Genomic DNA, 21,365 nt, shown 5'->3' on the forward strand with positions numbered 1-21,365 from the left:
TCTTATTTCTTGGAAGGGAATATATCGGTAAACCTGGATAAGATTTTAATGAGCAAAGACCTAGTAATTGGTATGTTATTACACAGATGAGCATAGGGCATATACCTATCTGTCAGTCTTCATGAGTCTGGCTGTAACTCAATATTCCTGTCATATGTTGTGTTGCTTGGTAAGATGGTCATGAACAACAGGCTGCCACTTTATGACATGCTAAAACTTTGCACTCTATTGACCTGTATTAGAAATTCATTTAAGTACGGCAGCTGAGCAGTATGGTGATTATCGCTGCTCACACATAGAGTTTAATTTCTGAACAAATACTATTATTGATGATACTTATTTAAATGTACTGTGAAACAGGTCTTTGTCTTAATGCCCCATTATTAAATATACTATAGAGTGAGTGACATATGGGAGTTTATTCTGAAAACTACTAATTGTGATCTGGCACAATGTCTTCTTTATAGGGTCGTCTGCATAAATGAACTAACATTTTTTTCTGCTGAAAATATTGTACCTTTGTTCAAATTGTGTATTGAAAGGATCCTCAGAAGTGCTCCCTGATGTATTAGCAAACAAACCAGTTACTACAGTCTTGTCATCCATATAAAATATTATCATTCTAGGAGACATTAATGTTAAACTCTTAGGTTCCCACACACATGAAATCAATGATTTCCTTATTGACCACAATCCATCACAACTAATACATTCCCCATCATGGCCAAACTTCAAAACAAACAATCACTCCATAATTTATCTCATTATTACTAATTCACAAGCCAAACCTCAGATATGGGCAGCTTTTTCTCTTCCCTTATAGAGCACTCTCCTATAACCTTCTGTTAGTCTAGGCCACGCATTTAAAAACTGCTTCCAAAATATAGCACCTTCTAGTTAGAAATTTTCGAGCAAACTTTAGCTGCTGTAAAAGCATAGCTTGCATCAGCTGATTGGTTCCCTACCCATAGTACCAACAATTCCAGAAGATGTTGAAATGTTGATAGAAAAAAAACACATTACTCAATGGAGAAACACTTTTTTCTCATCAACAGGCTGTAAAAATCCAAGCCAAAGCTTTGGAATACTAAAGAACTTAAAGTCTTGATTAAAACCATTGACATTGTCTGGCAGGAATGTAAACATTCGCCAAACCCTACTAATAGAAACAAATTTACTAACATGAGCGAAACGACAAAAGACTGCAAGAAGATATAAAACTTTTCTATTTCTGCTGACAGGAAACCTCCTTCAAAGACCATCCCAACCACCTATGGAAACTAATCAGCCAAGCAACTGGATAGGCAAAACAAACAAACAAAGAAGAAGTAAAGGATGTTGGGCATTAAATGTTCTACAGGAATAGTTTCTCCAGAAACCCTTCTATGTATATTTTCTCAGTTTCCCAACATACCTTCCGTGTTTGTTTCTATGTTTGTTTTAATAAAACCCTAGGTGACACATATCTTCCTCCTCCTTCTCCTATGAAACCCATTCCCTTCACTCTCATTTCTATTTGTCTGACATAACAACAAAAGAAACTGAAAAAAAAAACTCATACCAAATACCAGGTGACTTACCACCTGGCTCAGATGGACTCCACTCCGGGTTTGTTTAATTATGCCACAATCATCACAATGTCCACTCCTTGTACCACATTGATAATCCCTGCCTCTGTAACAACATTATGCCTCTTATATGGAAGTAAGCCATAGTTAAGCCCCCTAAAATGTTCATAAACCCTCCTCCAATGGTGATTTCGGACACATTAATATTCCTTCCACTCTCACAAAACTTTTTTGAAAAGTTAGCCTGCGCTTAGTTGTCAACATATATTCAGAATTGTATAACTAGTGGTTTGTAAAGAATACAGTACAACAAAATTGGAGCAAACTATTAAGAGTGGTCTCACCATCTAGGTTCTGTGTGATGAACCTTTGCTTTTTTTCATAAAAAAAATATCAACCCTAACACTGCAGCAGTCTATGTCAATATGTATATTTTACTTTCTACTTTAGTAGCCACTCTTTAAATATCTTTTTATATTAATACTTCATTTCTTTGTTAAAACCACTGTGTACATATTTTATCTACCTTACATATTTTTGTCTATTTTTGCTTATGTTATCAAGTTTTTTTAATATTGTATTATTTTGTGCAATCTTAATTTTTTTAGTTTGTGTCACTATAGAGCTTTTCTCCTCAGATCTCCACTGAAAATGGGCTTCTGGCTCAGTTGGACTAACCCAGTTAACAAATGTCAAATAAACAGTGTTGTGTTAGTTACTTACAAAAGTAATAAGTTACTCGTACTAGTTACTTTTCAGTGAAAATAATATATTGCTATTACTTATTACGTTTCTAAAAAAGTAATATATTACTATTACTAGTTACTAAAAAAAGTAATATATCACGATTACTAGTTATTTCAAACAAGTCACCAAAGTACCACCACGGCTCAGGAGTTTCAATTTTTAATTTTTAAGTTGTAGCTCATTTATTCAAGTATAACAGTCAAGATAGTAAGCGCTTTCGGGTTATATCCAAACCCTTCATCAGACATATGGCAAATAGCATTATCTAGGCATTTAAATACCAAAAAAGGCGCCAAAAAGTAAACATACTGAAAATCTCAATTCATGTTAGTTTTGACCACTAGATAGTGGGAAATACATATATATACCACATATAGAAACCTTTCTTAAATGTCAGTAAAAACATTAAAACATTAGTCATTGTTTAAAAATCAACCTAACATACAAAATCTAAGTATACAAAAAATATATAAATTAGTGTACAGATAAAAATCCTTCATTTTAAATAAATATATATAAAATTCATTATTGATGTACTTTCTGTTCATATATATCTATTTCAACTCACATTTAAAATTACATATAAATTTTCAAGATTATATATATATCAAATTCCTTCACTGAGACAAAATATAAAAATATATATATAATATATATATATATATATATATATATATATATGTATACAATGTGCAAATGGAGAGTTTCTACATATATATGAAATATGTAAACATGAAGTATCTATATAAAAATTCTGAATAACATAGATCTAAAACAATATCCCTATCCTTACACACAATCTATTTTTCCTTCTTAATGTTTCAATGGTCTATCTTTGAGGAATGGCTTGATCGAAATCTTATCGTTCAAGCCATTTCCTCTATCAGACTGCATTCTTATTAACCATTTTATTTCTTGCTTTTCTGGTTCTTTACATTTCCTATCCTCTTATTTCTTTCAATCAACTCTACCACCATGAATCTAAACGTATGGCTTAGATCATGATTTAATACATGTTTAGCTAATGCGTTGGTCTCATCTTCATGATTTATAGCATAAACATGCTCCCTCACTCTCTCTCTCAATGTCCTATTTGTTTTTCCTATGTAGAAGCTGGTGCATTTCATGTAGCTATCCAGATAGACAACATCTCTGGATTTGTAGTCAGCATAGTGTCTAAATGTATAAGTTCTTTTACTGTCAGGATGTATAAAAACGTTAGAACATTGCATATACGAAAATTGATTGCAATTTCTGCATGGATAGGTACCTTGTCTATTCGACGTTATCTTATTACCTTTACTTTCTTCATAGCAAAGCAGTCTTTTCAGTGATTTGTTGTTGCGATAACTATATCTAGATTTAGGACCAGCCAGAGTCTGAATTTCATAATTTGTGGATAAACTAGTCCAATTATTATTAATAATATTACATATATTCCTATTATTATTTGAGTATTGTATGTTCAACCTAGTGTGTGCATTGATTAAATTAGTATGTGTTGATTCAATTTCATTAACATTCTTTTTCTTAAAGTAAGGTCTCCCCTTCTTTTCTCTATCTATTACCACTGGATCTTTTACAGCATCACTTTCTTTCCTGGGGTATCCTCTCGCAATAAATTAATTCCTCAAAGTGTCCAAAGTTGACTCACATTTGATATCATCACTAGTTAATTTAGATATTCTCCGTCCTTGGTTGATAACCATATTCTGATATATATGTCTAGGGTGCATACTCGTGCGATGAAGTAAACTATTTTTCCTGCATTTCTTTCTATACAGTGATGTTGTAAAGCTATTTTCTTTTCTCGTGACCAACACGTCCAAAAATTCAATAACTGTTCTAGACCATTTGCCCTCAAATTTCAGAAAGGTGGTAGTCTGGTTAAGGTACTCAATGAACAAACACAAATCAACTTCTGTATCCTCCCATAGGAAGAAGACATCATCTACAAATCTCTTGTAATATTTAATATTCCCAGCATAGTTTGTATCCATGATGAATGTCTTCTCCCATTGGGCCATAACCAAATTCGCCATACCTTTGGTCTGCAGATAATAATTGTCTGCATTTACAAAAACATTATTTAACAAAATGAGCTCAAGTAACAACATACATTTCATCACTTCATCCTTATTGACATTTCTTGCACATAAGATTTGTCTCAAGTATTCTAGCCCCTCTGTATTAGGTATCATGGTAAACAACGATTTCACATCCAGAGTTACTAGCCAAATATCAGACAACTCATTGCTATTATTCATACATTCAAAGAAAGTTTCATGAAAGTCCTGAGTATCCCTAATTATAGTATCTGTCGTTTGAACTATCTCTTTAAGTTGTTTTTCAACATAAATATCTGTCAACCACCCTCTACTTGAGACAATTGGTCTCATTTTAGGGCTCTGATAGTCTTTATGGACTTTCGGAAACCCTCTAAATGTTGGAACGTTTGGTAATTCAACCAAAAATACTTATATAAATCAGGATCAAATAGGACATTGAGAGAGCGAGTGAGGGAGCATGATTATGCTATAAATCATGAAGATGAGACCAACGCATTAGCTAAACATGTATTAAATCATGATCTAAGCCATACGTTTAGATTCATGGTGGTAGAGTTGATTGAAAGAAATAAGAGGATAGGAAATATAAAGAACCAGAAAAGCAAGAAATAAAATGGTTAGTAAGAATGCAGTCTGATAGAGGAAATGGCTTGAATGATAAGATTTCGATCAAGCCATTCCTCAGAGATAGATCATTGAAACATTAAGAAGGAAAAGATAGATTGTGTGTAAGGATAGGGACATTGTTTTAGAGCTATGTTATTCAGAATTTTATATAGATACTTCATGTTTACATATTTCATATATATGTAGAAACTCTCCATTTGCACATTGTATACAGATATATATATATATATATATATATATATATATATATATGTTTTTATATTTTGTCTTAGTGAAGGAATTTGATATATATATATATATATATATATATATATATATATATATATATATATATCTTGAAAATGTATATGTAATTTTAAATGTGAGTTGAAGTAGATATATATATATGTGAACAGAAAGTAGATCAATAATGAATTTTATATATATTTATTTAAAATGAAGGATTTTTATATGTACACTAATTTATATACATTTTATATACTTAGATTCTGTATGTTAGGTTGATTTTTAAACATTCACGAATGTTTTAATGTTTTTTATTGACATTTAAGAAAGGTTTCTATATGTGGTATGTATATGTATTTACCACCATCTAGTGGCCAAAACTGACATGAATTGAGATTTTCAGTATGTTTACTTTTTGGCGCCTTTTTTGGTATTTCAATGCCTAGATAATGCTATTTGCTGTATGTCTGATGAAGGGTTTGGATATAACCCGAAAGCCCTTACTATCTTGACTGTTATACTTGAAAAAATGAACTGCAACTTAAAAATTAAAAACTGAAACTCCTGAGCCGTGGTGGTACTTTGTTGACTTGTTTGACGTTTTCTTTGCATTTTGCGTTTGCACCGCTCAGTACCTTCACCCTGAAGCTGTTTACTGGATTTATTGGATTGAATTACTAGTTATTAACTAAAGGGTGGCTGCGGTGGTGCAGCAGTTAGTGTTGTCACTTCACAGCAAGAGGTTCTCCGGTTCAATTCTCGGCTGGGGTGCCTTCTGTGTGGAGTCTGCGTGTCCTCCCTGTATTCATGTGAGTTTTCTCCATGTGCTCTGGTTTCATTCTACATTCCCAAGACATGCTGCAGGTGGACTGGACATTCTAAATTGGCCCTGAGTGTATGCGTGTGCCTCCTGAGGAAGATTGGATGCTGGGCTGGCAACTTGACATATTAAAACTCTATTGCCACTTGTTCTGCAGACTGATGATCCAGCATGGTGACCCCTAACAGGCACAGCCAACAGGAGACAAAGAAGGCTAGTCGTTATAGCTAGAGAGTTGCAAATAAGAATGAAACCAAACCATACACAGCCAGCAGCACAAGACCTATAAAAACCTATCACATTTTGCCTATTTTTAACTACTAAAAATCAAAACCTGAAAAGAGTTTTAAATAGAACATAACAAAGAAATTGTCAAGACAAAACTCAGTTGATCATAGATCCACCCAAAGAGTCCTGCTTAGTGGAGTGGGTTGGGGCATCGGGTATTAAACTAATGAGTGGTGAGTTTGAATCCAATTGATGGTGGTATGGAGAACCAATGCCATTTATTATACGGCAAGGTAAGGATATGATGCCTAGCAGGTTAGAATTGTCCCAGTGTTAGGGGGTGTTTTAGTGGATGAAAGATCCACAGCAATAGAGCAGGGTCAGAGTCTGGTCATCATTAGCTTTCACCTCCATGCAGTGCTAAAAAAATGAAATAAATTTTGCTCCAGACTAATTCTAATAATCTATTATGAATGCCACGTGCTATGAGTTATGCCAAGATTATGTTGTAATTTTTTTGTCCAAATTGCCCCTTCAAAGTCTCTATTACCTCCTAATATCTGATTGCTATTGATTATTATCCATACTATATAGGGCTCCCAGAAGTTTTCCATCACTCTTTAGGGGGCGATATTGCCCACATTGAGAAAGAATAGTTGTGTTATATCTTATCATAACTATACATGTCCTTCTTTTCTATGTTGCAGTATTCTTTACATATGGGTTGTCTTCTACCCTGCGACCTGACTTCTGGCCAGTATACGAAAGCTTCTAGCCACTGCCAGTACGTGGGACATCACACATATAGTATGACAACGTCAGCCATAAAAGGAACGTCCACATGTACCATCCTCAGAACAAGAAGGCTCCGTGAGGAACATTAGTTCTAAGGAAACAAATAAGTCATCCAAGGAAGGGAAGGAGAGAGGGACAGAATACTGCAACACAGAAAAGAAGGACATCTTTGGTTATGGTAAGATATAACACAGCTATTCTATGTCCTTCTATTCAATGTTGCAGCATTCTTTACATATGAGAGAGTACCAAAGCTTAGTAGGAACCTTGGGAGGAGGAAGGAGCAGAGGAAAAATTTTTGAAGAATTTTCCAAAAAGCCATGGAGAATGGCTTGAGAAAACCCTGCCCTAGACCTAGAAATAGTGTCCAAATTGTAGTGCTTGGTAAAGATATGCACAGAAGACCAAGTAGCAGCCTCCAGAATAGAGTTAATATCCAAGCCTTTAAAGAAAGCACCTGAAGAAGCAACAGATCTAGTGGAGTGGGCTCTAACAGGAGCAGCCAGAGACTTACCATGAAAGAAATAACAAAACTCAATAGTCTTAGAAATCCAAGAGGAAATTGTTTGTGTAGAAACAGCTAAACCCAAAGCACTGGGATGTAAAGACACAAAAAGCTGATCAGATTTCCTGATAGCTATAGTCTTGTCTAAATAAAATCTAAGTTGCCTATGAACATCCAAAGACTGTATAATATTTTCACTGGAGGAGTGAGGAGAAGGGAAAAAGTTGGCAATTGGATAGACTGGTTAAGAGATCTCCCATTTACTACTTTAGGCATAAAGGAAGGGTTGATGTGCAAAGAGACTCTGTCCTTGTGAAAAATCAGGAAAGCTGAGATGTCATCAAAGCCTGATTCTCAGAAACTCTCCTGGCCGAGGTCAAAGCTACCAGAAGCACAGTCTTCCAAGTGCAAAACTTTAGAGAAGCAGACACTGCAGGTTCAAAAGGGGCAACACTTAGCTTATCTAGGACATAATTAAGATGCCAAGGTAGGTACTGGTTTCTTGGGAGGGTTAATATATAGGACACCTTTAAGAAAAAGTTTTACCTCCAATCCAGAAGCCAAAGAATGTGAAAATAGCAGACAAGCAGAAAGATCAGAACAGTGGACTTTCACTGAAGAATATTACAAGCCACTGCTAAGCAGTTCACACAAGTAAGAAAGTTCATAGTTGCATAGGTTCATAGGTATGTACTAGGCTAATGGCCCTGGAGCCTTTACAAGCCTAGCCCATAGAAGTGCCCTGGCATCGTGCCACCTGACATTAGTTCCTAGTGCCTCTATCAAGCAGAGCCACTGGAGTGATCCCAGGGTGAACTTTCTATTACCCATCCACTCATCAAGATTTCTGTTGAAGAGGGACAGTGAGGTACTCTGCTTGACATGTATGGGAAGTCTATTCCAGAGCATGGGCAGTCTGTGGGTGAGGAACCTGTCACTTCAGCATGTTCTATCGATTGTGGTAATGAGGTACTGTAGAGATGTCCACAGAAAGCAGATCTCGACTTCTTGATAGGCACCAGATAGAAAATCTTTTCCATTTGGAAGTGTAAAATGTCCTCATATTGGGTTTCCTGGCCTCCTGCAAAACCCTGAATATGTCCTGTGCGAAAAGGTGCCTAAAAGGGATCAAAAGTTGATCACCTACAGGGCCATTTGCAATGCTGAGAAATGTGGATGAAGCAAGGATCCCTTATCCTGTGTGAGCAGGTACAACTGGTGAGCCAACCTGTAGTGATGGCCCCTGGCTAGCTGCAGAAGAAGAGGGAACCAATGCTGTCTTGGCCAAAAGGTCACCAACAAGATTTTTGGTTTGTTCTGCTGAATTCTCAGCAAAACTTTCTGAATGATGGGGGGCTGCATACAGAAACATCCCCTTCCATGAGAAAGAAAGGGCATCCACCTTTCAAGCCAGAGAATGTGGGACTCTGGCACAATATAGAGGAAGTTGTCTGACTTGAGGGGAGGCAAATAGGTCCAGCTGTGGAATACCCCACTGGTGAACCAGATCCAGGAATACATCCCTATGAAGCATCTATTCATGGGAGTGTGATATGGATCTGCTTAATGTGTCCAGCACAGTGTTCTGGGCTGAGGGTAAATAGACAGCATGAAGGGTAACTTTGTACTGAATTGCTAGCTCCCATGCCCTTTGAGCTAACCTGCAAAAAAAAGTAAGATTTGGTGCCCCCCTGTTTGATTATGTAGCAGAGAACTGCAGTTTTGTTAAAACTTTCAGAGGACCTGGCAGAAAGAGGGGATGAAAAATCTGCAAGGCTAGGATCTGAGCCCTTATTTCTCTGATGTTGATGTGTTCTCTCTTTTGAGATGGAGACCAGAGACCCTGAACGTTCTTCAATGCAAAGTTCACCCCCCCCCCAAGCCTGTGACTGAAGTGTGTGTAGAAAGATGTTGAGAAGGTTAGGACAAGAGAAGAGGAAGGCCAGGATTCAACGATTGCTGCTGAATCCACCACAGGAGCTCTGTTTTCAGGCAGGGAAGAACAGCAATGAGAAACTCTAGAGGCTGTGCATATTGAGACCAGACTGTCTTCAGGTGCCACTGAAATTTTATTATGTGAAGGTTTGTAAATGGCAGCATGGGAATCATTGAAGACATGAATCTCAGGAGTCTTAAGAACTCCCTGGCTGAGATGGAAGGAAGAGACAGCAGGCTTTCCATGAAGGCAGTCAGATTTTGAACCTTGTCTACTGGGAGGAAAACCATCATCTGATCTGATTTGAACCTACACCCGAGAAAAATGTGATCCTTTGGTGGGGTCAGAGTGGATTTTTTGAAGTTTATAGTGAACCCCAGGCTTTGAAGGAGATGAATGGCCTGCTGAAGGTTTTGAGACAAGTGTTCTGAATTGAGAGCAAGAAAAAGGCGGCTGTCCAGATAGGGAGAAACTTCAATCCTCTGGATCCTCAAGAAGGCAATGACAGGGGCCAAGCACTTTGTGAAAACCCTTGGGGCAGTGCAGAGATCAAAGGGCAAGGCAGAGAACTGAAAATGCAAAGAATCCACCGAGAAACGTAAACATTTCCTGTAAAGAGGATGAATAAGAATGTGTTAATAAGCATCTTTGAGGTCCAAAGATGCCATGAATAAATGGGGAGAAATCAGGGGAAAGAGCATCTGAAGGTTTAGTATGCAGAAAGATAGCACATCTAGAAAGTTGTTTCAGTGTAAGAGGTCTAGAATTGGTCTCCAAAGACCATCCTTTCCTGGGACCAGAAACATTATGGAAAAAAACCTCTGCCTCTCTGATCCAGAGGAAGATTCTGGATGGTGCTTTGTAAAATAAGTTGTGATAGGAGCTATAGGAACAACCTCAGCTGACTGGAGGGGGCTGTGGAACCCCCATGAAAGGAGGAAGACTCTTCCAAGTCATAAAATGTCCTTTATGAATTGTGGATAGGACCCAGTAGTTCTGAGTGATGTTTGCCCAGACTGGAAAAGAAAGGGAGAGGCAAAGAAACAGAAGAGTATGACTTGGAAGAGGATGGAGGTTGTCACAAAGAGCTAGGTGTGGCCTCAAAGGCTTGGTATGCTGGATGAGCTGAGGCAGAAGATTTCAACGATGGAGGTCTCCTAACTAACTTTTTATACCTAGAAGCAGGGGTAGATACAGAAGAGGAATGAGCAGGTCTCCTAAGAAAGAAATTTTGGCAGGGAGGTTCCCATGAAATTTAGGTACAGGTGAAACAAGCAAGTGTTTCAAATCTTGGAGCTCCTACCCTTTTTCTTGCAGAGTCTTAAATAAGTCTGCAGCTGCAGAACCAAAAAGTGCAGATTTGTCCAAAGGGGTATCAAGTAATTTTGCCTTAATATTCTCAGGAAAATACTGTAGTCTGAGCCAAGAATATCTCCTAAGCACAGAGGCAGAATCAGCAGCTCTGGAAGATGCCTCAACAGCATCATAGCTGCACTTAATGGAATGCCTGGCAACCTGTGAGGAAGCAGCCAAAAGCGATAGAACCTGAGTTTTAACCTCAGATTCTGGTAACTGAGCCAGAGCTTGAGAGGCCTGAAAAAGTAAGGCCATGGAATACCTAGACTTGTGAATCTGGTAATTGCTAGCTCTGATAGCTAAAGTGGATGAGGTATAGACCTTGCTATCCAATCTGTCAAGATTCTTACTTTCCTTATCAGATGGTAAAAGTTTGGCAGAAGGAGATAAAAATGGAGACCTGTCAGAGACTATGGAGACTACTGCAGGGTCTGCCGAAGGATATTTATAAAGAAACTTGAACTCATCTGGCACTTTATAAAATCTGTCTGGTCTTTGGGAGAAGGAGCCTGATAATCTGGAGTCTTAGAAGAGGCGAAGGCATCCAAGAAAGCTGGAAGGACTGGAGGCACTGCGGAAGGAGAAGAGACCTCTACTTGCAAAAGATCATACATAATATCTCTTCTGTTCCTCAGAAATCTGGGAACAATCCCACTTAAAGAATTCTCTCATTTTATTAATAGTTTTTCCAACGGAAATCTCTTCAACTGGAGAATCCCCTCCATTTCATTCCTCATCAGGTGAGGAGAGGTAATTTGGGTGAAATATGCCAGGGAATCATCATAATCAGATAAAGAGTCCTCTGTGTCAGAGGGAAAAATCTGGGATCCAAGGGAGGAAGTGAAGGCAGGTAGAGGGAGAGACATAGATGGCTTCAAGGTCATCAAAATGTTAATAAGACTCTGGGAAAATACATCTCAGTCAGACTGTGGAGCAGAAAGGAATAGTGGAATGTTTATTTGTTTGTTTCTTTTTGACATGTCTTTCCAATTGAGGAGACAAAGAAGAAGAGACCGTTGTAGGCTTGTCTGAGGTAGACAAACATGGATCCCTAGCCAGAATGACAGGAATGTCCCTGGAGCCCTCAAGTCCAACAAGCTGCAGTTCCCCCATGTCATCCGAAGTGGGCATCTGCAAAGCCTCGGACGTGCTGGAAACCGATCCCTTGGCGGCTTCCAAAGAGCTACCTACTGCAGAAGCAGACCTGACCTCCGAAGTTACCACTGGTTCTTCACTGACCTCAAGGGGCACATTGGAGGTAAGAGGCATAGCTGAAGACATTTCAGGCTTTTGTTTGCTCACCTTCCTCTTCAAACTCAGCTCAGCCGAAGGACCCTCGGAACCCTCCATGACGTCTTTAGCCAAATGTTTTAACCACTGATTTTCTAAGTAAAGACTTAGAGCCAAAAGTCAGCTATGCAATGTCTTAGGCACAAAAGCCTGACAAATATAACAGAAGTGGTAGTCATGAGTAGGCCCTAAACAGAAAAGGCAAAGGTCATGGCTATCTTTATGTGGAATCTGCCTTCCACACCTATACTTGCCCTTCTTGGATGACATGAACAATAACAAATGGCAGTGTAGCATAAAAGCAAATCTGCAACGGGGCATGTATCTGAAGCTGAAGCTAGCAGCGACACACAGAATCTGAGTGCATACCATACATAGCAGTTCACTGCCTACTTCTGAATGGTGGTAGAAAAGTTCTGAGGATGGTACCTGTGAACGTCTCTTTTATGGCTGACATTGCCAGACCAAGCATGTGGCATCCAATGTACTAGCAGTGGCTGGAAGCTTTTGTATACTGGTCAGACATTGGGTCATAGGATAGAAGACAACCCATATGTAAAGAATACTGCAACATTAAATAGAAGGATATCCACTGGTTTAAGCAAAATTAACTCAAAAGTAATGCATATTTAAGTTACTAGTTACCAGAAAAAGTAATATATTACTATTACTAGTTGCTATTTTGAAAAAGTAACTAGTTATATAACTAGTTACAAGAAATTGTAATATATTACAGTAATATATTACTCCCATCACTGCAAATAAATAAATAAATAAATATGAAATCTGGATCTTATTGATGTAACATCAGAAAAATGACTAAATGTGACAGTTGTAGTCAAAGTAGATTTACTAATAACACCACTAATGTACCTCTTCTGGGGTAAAAAGGACTATTGCTTGTCTAGGACATTACAATTGCAGTACAAAAGGGATGGTATAAATTGCTTCTTGCATATCTTCTGACCATTTTTATGTGGCTAACACAGAACTTCCACTTAGACTTAATTATAGTATTAAAAATATTTGATTAGCGTCTTTTATTATTTTTGGTTCATTATTTTTAGATCATTTTGACCATTTAGATTACCTTTTTTTATGTTTATATTCAGAAACATAACATGATACCCTCACATCAGCATGATGTTTGGATGAAGAGAAGTACAATAACAGCCCGGTATGTCTTAATCTAATGACATTCTTCTGTATTTTGATGAAGGAAATCTAACAAGCTTGGCCTTCATCAACCTTTCCAAAATTTTTGATCTATTTTATTATAATTTATTACTTCACAATACTTTGAAAATAATCCCAAGCAGAAACTTTGCTATAAAGTTAGGTACAAATATGTCACCCAGTGCCCCTATCTTAAAAGGTGCACTCCACAAATCCATTTTTTCACTCTTTCTGTTCTCTAACTTCTTGAAGCGATTTCCAGTGAATTTTTACAACTGCCACTCAGTCTAATGGCATATGATTTGGTTACCTATAGATCTTCCCCTCCCAGACAAAAACTGGATAGGAGTAGAAAATGACCCGTCCCTAGTTTCGAACTGACAAAAGACTATGCACTTACTACTTACCACTTAAAAAACAAAAGCAGTAATATTTGGAATCTACCAAAGTTCAGTTCATTGCCTACTAACTTGCACATCATATACAATAAACATGACAAACTAGAGACCACAATCCACTGAAGACATTTAAACCTTTGGCTTGACCAGCATTTAGACTTTCAGTTTCATATTAATACAAGACAGTTAACAGACTACTTTTCTTGCCAAGAAAAAATCTCCCTCTTTGTCTCACTTTTTCCTCCAAGCACAGCTAGAATACATATTTCCCACTGTAAATTCTGTACATGGTTTATCATATAAATTGTCTTCAACTCCTTCAGTACACTACACTGTTCTGTATTGTTCTTTGTGTATATAGGGTATTTTTTACCACCAGGTACACTAGTGATATTAAATATATCACTAGTATTATCAGGAAAAACTGGAATATATTACTTATAGAAAATCAGTGCTCCAGATACAGAAACAGCAAAAATCTAAAAAGACTACTGTGTATTGATAAAACTAATTTGTTAACTAGTAGTGTAGATAGACGAGTTTTAAGACGTGGCACCTTTCCATGCAATAGATGCAATATGTGTAAACATATAGTTAGTGATAGTCGGTTTGTTCATCCTCATCTCAATTATACATATACATCGAGTTTTTATGCTACTTGTGAGAGCACTAACTTGATACATCTAGCTACTTGCACAGAATGTACAGCCGTCTATATAGGCATGACCTCTAGGAGATTGAGAGATCGAATGTATAATCACATATATGACATTAAGAAAATAAATTTGAGTAATGCTCTAGCTAAACATGTTGCCATACACTCTAACCATGGTTTCAAGTTTAGAGTCCTGCAGATTGTAGGCATAAATAAAAGAGGGGGTGATAAGATGAATTACCTGGAGACTGTCAAGTTCTTGTGGATTTTAAAAATGAGAGCCCATGTTGAGCCAGGTTTGAATCAGTATGTTAGTATAAAGCCTGCTCTAATAGCACATGATTGATTATTATGAAGCTGCTACTATGTTATTTTATTTTATTTATTTAGTAGTCTATATACAAATATGCTTATTTGGGTTTTTGTCTTCAATTTTTGCTTTTGCTTTTCATCTATAAGATGCATAGTCTTATAAAATGAAAGCATGAAACAATGTTATTTTATATATACATATTTTATGCAGTTATTTTTGTTTTTATTCTATTAAACTTTCATTCATTTTCCTTTTTGATGTACCTGACTTCAAAAATACCTGATTTTAAATAACATATGTATATGCTATTATTATTGCTATTAATATTATTATTTTATTTTTGTTACCTGATCTTTTGAAGAGAGCGTTTTTTTGTGGAAGCTAGTAATGCTATATGCATTTTATATGTATTGCCTCCAGTTTAGAATGGGTTAATACATCTTCCCATGCTGTCTTAATTGTTTCAACAGTTTATTTGGTTTGTCTGTTAATTTTATTAATTAGTAGATGAATTAGGTGTATATAGAAGTTGTTTGCTGAGCATTGATGTAAAAACCTGAGGAAGCGTGTTTGGATACACGTGAAAGCGCTTGTTATATTTGTAATAAAATAAGTTTTATTATTTATTCCATCATGGTGGTCTCTGCCTGGTTGTTTTGTGGATCGGTTTGTTCTTCAGCTAGAGACCTTTGGATGGTGGCATTCCTTGTTCACATATTATTTGCTACATTTCTACTTTTTGGTTTTGCTACCTACACATGATGGATGCTCCAGCGGTGGAACTTGATTACAATCCTGAGAAAATGAGTCCCAAAGACAAGTGGAGCAACATTCTACAACAGAATACTAATCTGCTACTAAGCATGAACTTGTATCAACCCAATATGTCTACTACTACAGGTACTGTGGAGAACCTTAGTGAATTCTATAATTGTTTAAGAGAACTTGAGAATAACCTATATAAATTACATAGATTGATCTGGCAAAGGAGACATATGAAGGCGAGTCTCCATTTTCAGATAATACCTAGGGGTATGCGAGTGCTGTGCATGCCCACATATGGTGATAGTCACCTGGAGTTGCTAAAACAATGGCAACAACTGAATTTTGATTTAAGTAATCAATACATGAGACTTCTCATCAACTATTTTACACCCATTGAGAATGACCTCACCATTAAAGTAGAGACTCTGCATGGAGATCTATGTGATCGTTACAAGGGTGAAGTCTATGAGAAAAAAAATTGATTCTAAGTACATGCAAGTAATAGCTTATAGTGATAAACTACAACAGCTGAAATATAAAAAATTACAAAGGGACTATCAAGATTTTCTATCTGGTCAGGTCTTTGTATGGCCGAAAACAAGTCTTCAACGCAATGACCACACATATGTACCAAACCGTAGCCAAGACACTGAAGTTGAACCATCAACTCCTGTAGCTGCTGTCCCTTTAGATTCCATCAGGGCAGCGATGGAAGATAGGATCGAAGCGGATGTTACGTCAGCAGATAAAAATACGACGATTAAAGCTGCGTCAACACTAGATACTCCTCCACCTAATCAACAAGCTCTGAAAGAACAGATTTCTTTTAATAAATTTGACGCTAAACCTACAAAAACATTAGGGAAAGCTGATAATGTTTTTTTACCGCTCCCAATGCAATATCGCATCAAACAACAAACGAGATCCAACAGTCGGGGAAGACGGAAAAGGAAGTTTTCGGGCGAAACCATGGAGGTAAGGAGAAAGAACAGAAACTGAGTACAGTCATATTTAATCTTTCGAGCTACATGCTCAGTTCTAGTGAGGTGACCTTATTGAATAGAGGTCTCTCCTTTATCCCCTCGCAAAGTAGTAACCTCACTGAGGTCTTGACTGATCTACACCTTTTTGCTAGAAACTTGTCTTTGAAACTACTGTTTGATAAAGCAAGTGAGACTGATATAGGAAGCCGATTCAAACGTAAAAGTACTTTTATATCAGCTCTTCCTTCTAATATTGACTGTTTTGTTTCAGTATATGAACAAGATTTTTACAAATATTTTTCAGATGTTGTTCCTAGAAATTTATACCATAATTTGGATGCTAATGAATGGCGTTCTCTCTATGATCTGTCTAATAATGTCTATTTGATTATACAGCCAGCTGACAAGGGGGAGGCATAGTGGTATTAGATGCTTCCATGTATAATGAGATGATGTTGGATATGCTAAGTGACAACAATACCTACAGATTAATAGTACGGGATGTTGTTACGGGTATTATAAGGAATGTTCATGACACACTATACAATCTTTTGATGTGTAGACAGATCACTAGGGAGTTTTATGACTACCTTTTGATTGAGTTTCCAATGATACCACTAATCAAAGGTCTTCCTAAAATACATAAAGATATTATTCCTCCACCTTTATGACCAATAGTGTCAGGGGCTGGCTGGGTCACTGAACATATTTCACATTATTTGGAATCAGTTCTAGGACCCTTAGCAAGGAGTGTTCCAACTATTTTGAAGGATACCTACCAGTTATTGGATGATTTAGATAATTTAATGACAGGTAATATGCTTTCCCCCTTCTGTCATTTTGGTATCTCTAGATGTTAAGAGCTTATTCACAGTAATTCCAAATGACCATGGAACAGAGGCTATTAGGGAGATCTTACTTAATTTAGGTGGATTTGATAACAATACACAGTTAGTTACTTGCACACTTCTGGACATAGTATTGAATAACAATGTTTTTATGTATCGTGAAACACTATATGCACAGACATGGGGTGTGGCTATGGGCACCCCATTTGCAAATTCGTACGCAAATTTAGTTATGTATCACTGGGAATGTGCTCATTTGTTTAATAATGTCTTTTTTCAGCATATTTTGCTTTATAGATGCTTTGTGGATGATATATTAATCGTTTGGGATGGAAGCCTGGACTTGTTGCAGGACCTGGTTATTTATTTAGAGTCTACTACCGATTTTATAAGATTTACGATGGAAGCATCCCCTATAAATTATCCTTTCTTGATATTACAATTTCTAGAAGTCCAGAAGGTTTGATTTCAACTACTCTGTATAGGAAGCAGTGTTGGAGAAATGCATTATTACATTATAATAGTATGCACCCACGTTCTGTGTTTCCAAATGTTGTCAAGAGTCAATTTAAGAGAATCTCCAGCCTATGTAGGGATGTTACTGATAGGAATCTACAAATAGATCATATGGAAGAGTTATTTCAAGAGAGAGGCTACACTGCATCCTTGGTATGTAGTTTGAAACACCCTATCTTGGATTCAATGGCTAAAGATATGGAAGGTTCTACTGTCTCAAAGACATCCTAAGACCAGATACAATCACAGGGCTCATTATGAGTGGAATAGGGTATTTTTTACCACCAGGTACACTAGTGATATTAAATATATCACTAGTATTATCAGGAAAAACTGGAATATATTACTTATAGATAATCAGTGCTCCAATTTAATAGGGGCAACACCTAGCTTTAGATACAGAAACAGCAAAAACCTAAAAAGACTACTGTGTATTGATAAAACTAATTTGTTAACTAGTAGTGTAGATAGACAAGTTTTAAGACGTGGCACCTTTCCATGCAATAGATGCAATATGTGTAAACATATAGTTAGTGATAGTTGGTTTGTTCATCCTCATCTCAATTATACATATACATTGAGTTTTTATGCTACTTGTGAGAGCACTAACTTGATATATCTAGCTACTTGCATAGAATGTACAGCCTTCTATATAGCCATGACCTCTAGGAGATTGAGAGATCAAATGTATAATCACATATATGACATTAAGAAAATAAATTTGGGTAATGCTCTAGCTAAACATGTTGCCATACACTCCAACCATGGTTTCAAGTTTAGAGTCCTGCAGATTGTAGGCATAAATAAAAGAGGGGGTGATAAGATGAATTACCTGGAGACTGTCGAGTTAAGGTGGATTTTAAGATTGAGAGCCCATGTTGAGCCAGGCTTGAATCAGTATGTTAGTATAAAGCCTGCTCTAATAGCACGTGATTGATTACTATGAAGCTGCTACTATGTTATTTTATTTTATTTATTTAGTAGTCTATATACAAATATGCTTATTTGGGTTTTTGTCTTCAATTTTTGCTTTTGCTTTTCATCTATAAGATGCATAGTCTTATAAAATGAAAGCATGAAACAATGTTATTTTATACATACATATTTTATGCAGTATTTTTGTTTTTATTCTATTAAACTTTCATTCATTTTCCTTTTTGATATACCTGATTTCAGAAATACCTGATTTTAAATAACACATGTATATGCTATTATTATTGCTATTAATATTATTATTTTATTTTTGTTACCTGATCTTTTGAAGAGAGCATTTTTTTGTGGAAGCTAGTAATGCTATATGCATTTTTTATGTATTGCCTCCAGTTTAGAATGGGTTAATACATCTTCCCATGCTGTCTTAATTGTTTCAGCAGTTTATTTGATTTGTCTGTTAATTTTATTAATTAGTAGATGAATTAGGTGTATATATAAGTTGTTTGCTGAGCATTGATGTAAAAACCTGAGGAAGCGTGTTTGGATACACGTGAAAGCGCTTGTTATATTTGTAATAAAATAAGTTTTATTATTTATTCCATCGTGGTGGTCTCTGCCTGGTTGTTTTGTGGATCTTTGTGTATATACATATATAAACATCATCTAACTATGAATGTACTGCTAAGTTGGATTCTCCATCTCTAATTGTACTAAGTGCAAATGCTGAACTTTTATATCTTTTCTTTATATTTGTTTTATTACTTATTAGCTTGTGTGCAGTGACTGAGACCTGGTTCAAGGCTCCAGAGAGCACCCCTGCACTACCAGGCTATAACTCATACCACACTTTTCCGCCATGTAACCTGGACCGAAACACCAAAGGTGGAGGTGTGTCCATATTCATTAAGGATATCCACACCTCCAGGCTAGATGCTCAGCATAATGCATCCAAGGTTATCCAAGTGCAACTAACTCTTGGGAAAACTGCAATCCAAATTGTAGCTTGCTACAGATCCCCCACCATGCCCCAGGATTCCCACTCCTCTTTTCTTGATGTACTGTAAAATATTAGGGTTCAACCAAACACCCAAATAATGGGCGACTTCAACTACCCCACCATTAATTGGGAAAACTACTCGTGTACCAAGTCCTTAGCTCAATGCTTTCTGGAATTCATAAACTCCAATGCCCTGGATCAACTTATCCACACCCCCACCAGGGGCAACAATATCCTAGACCTAGTCATTACCAACATGAGTGACTGGTGTTCCACACCTGAAGTCAACTCCTCGTTGGTCCGATCAGACCATAAGCTAATGACCCTTGATCGCCACATCCCGTCCCCACCCCCCGTTAAGGAAACCATGGTAAAAAAATTCCCCAAAGCCAACTTCATGCTTTTTAAGACAGAAGTGGTGAACTTCATGACACCCATGCAGATGGACAATACAGTTACAACTGCTGAATCCTACACAAATGCACTCTATAAGCACTTACACGAGTGCATGGATCGTGCTATTCCAAACAGAACCAAGACGCTCTCCTCCAAAAAAAGGAAGCCAATCTGGTGGTCCCCTGCCATAAACAAACTATACAACAGAAGGAAGAAACTGTTGCAAAAGAGAGTAAAATCCCATGAGTGGAGGAGCTCCCTGGTCAGCCTCAGTAAGAAGCTGAGATCCCTTATAAGATCCTTCAAAGCTAGCTACGAAAACAAAATCACCACTAATTCTAAGGACAACCACAAAGCATTCTATAGCTATGTCAAGAATCTCGATGGCAACACCCAGATCTGCTCTGAGTTCCAGCATAAAGGCACGAAAATTACAGAACCAACTGATACTGCCAACATCCTGGCAGATAGGTTCAGTGCTAACTTTACCCCCCCACCCACTAAAGGGGCCATATCTATACAGGAAGAATGCATAGTCCCTGTAATCACAACTACGCAGGTAAAAGCTGCACTCTCTAAAGCCAAAAACACAGCATTCATGGGACCGGACAACATCCCAGGCTGCATTTTACATGAACTTCAGAATGAAATGGCTCCCCACTTAAGCACCATGTTCAATAATAGCCTCGCATCAGGCTTTGTGCCCACTGAATGGCTCACAGCAACAGTTATCCCACTCCACAAAGGGAGAGCCACCACTGATCCCAGGAACTATCAACCTATTAGCCTGATGAGCCTGGTCTGCAAGGCCATGGAACGTATCATCATGGAACTTATAAACAAAAACATTGGTAACCTCCAAATTCTGGATCCCACCCAGTTTGGGATTGTGAAAGGCAGATCATGCCTCCTGAACCTGATCGACTTCTTTGAGGCAGTCACCAAAGCCGTAGATGAGGGTAAGGTGGTTCACACAGCCTATCTTGACCTCGCCAAAGCTTTCGACACCATCCCCCTTTCTGGAATTATAGCTAAACTCACTAAACTAGGTATAAATCCCTACATCACAAGATGGGTTGCCAACTGGCTCACTGACAGAACCCACACTGTAAAAGTTGCAGACTCCAAATCTGACCTCAAAGCAGTGACAAGTGGAGTACCACAGGGTTCCATCCTGGGACCTCTCCTATTTGGTATCTGCTTCTCTGAAGTACAGGCT

The sequence above is a fragment of the Protopterus annectens genome, chromosome 3.part0, assembly GCF_019279795.1.
Source record: "Protopterus annectens isolate FY-2018-M chromosome 3.part0, PAN1.0, whole genome shotgun sequence".
In the NCBI taxonomy this organism is placed as follows: domain Eukaryota; kingdom Metazoa; phylum Chordata; order Ceratodontiformes; family Protopteridae; genus Protopterus; species Protopterus annectens.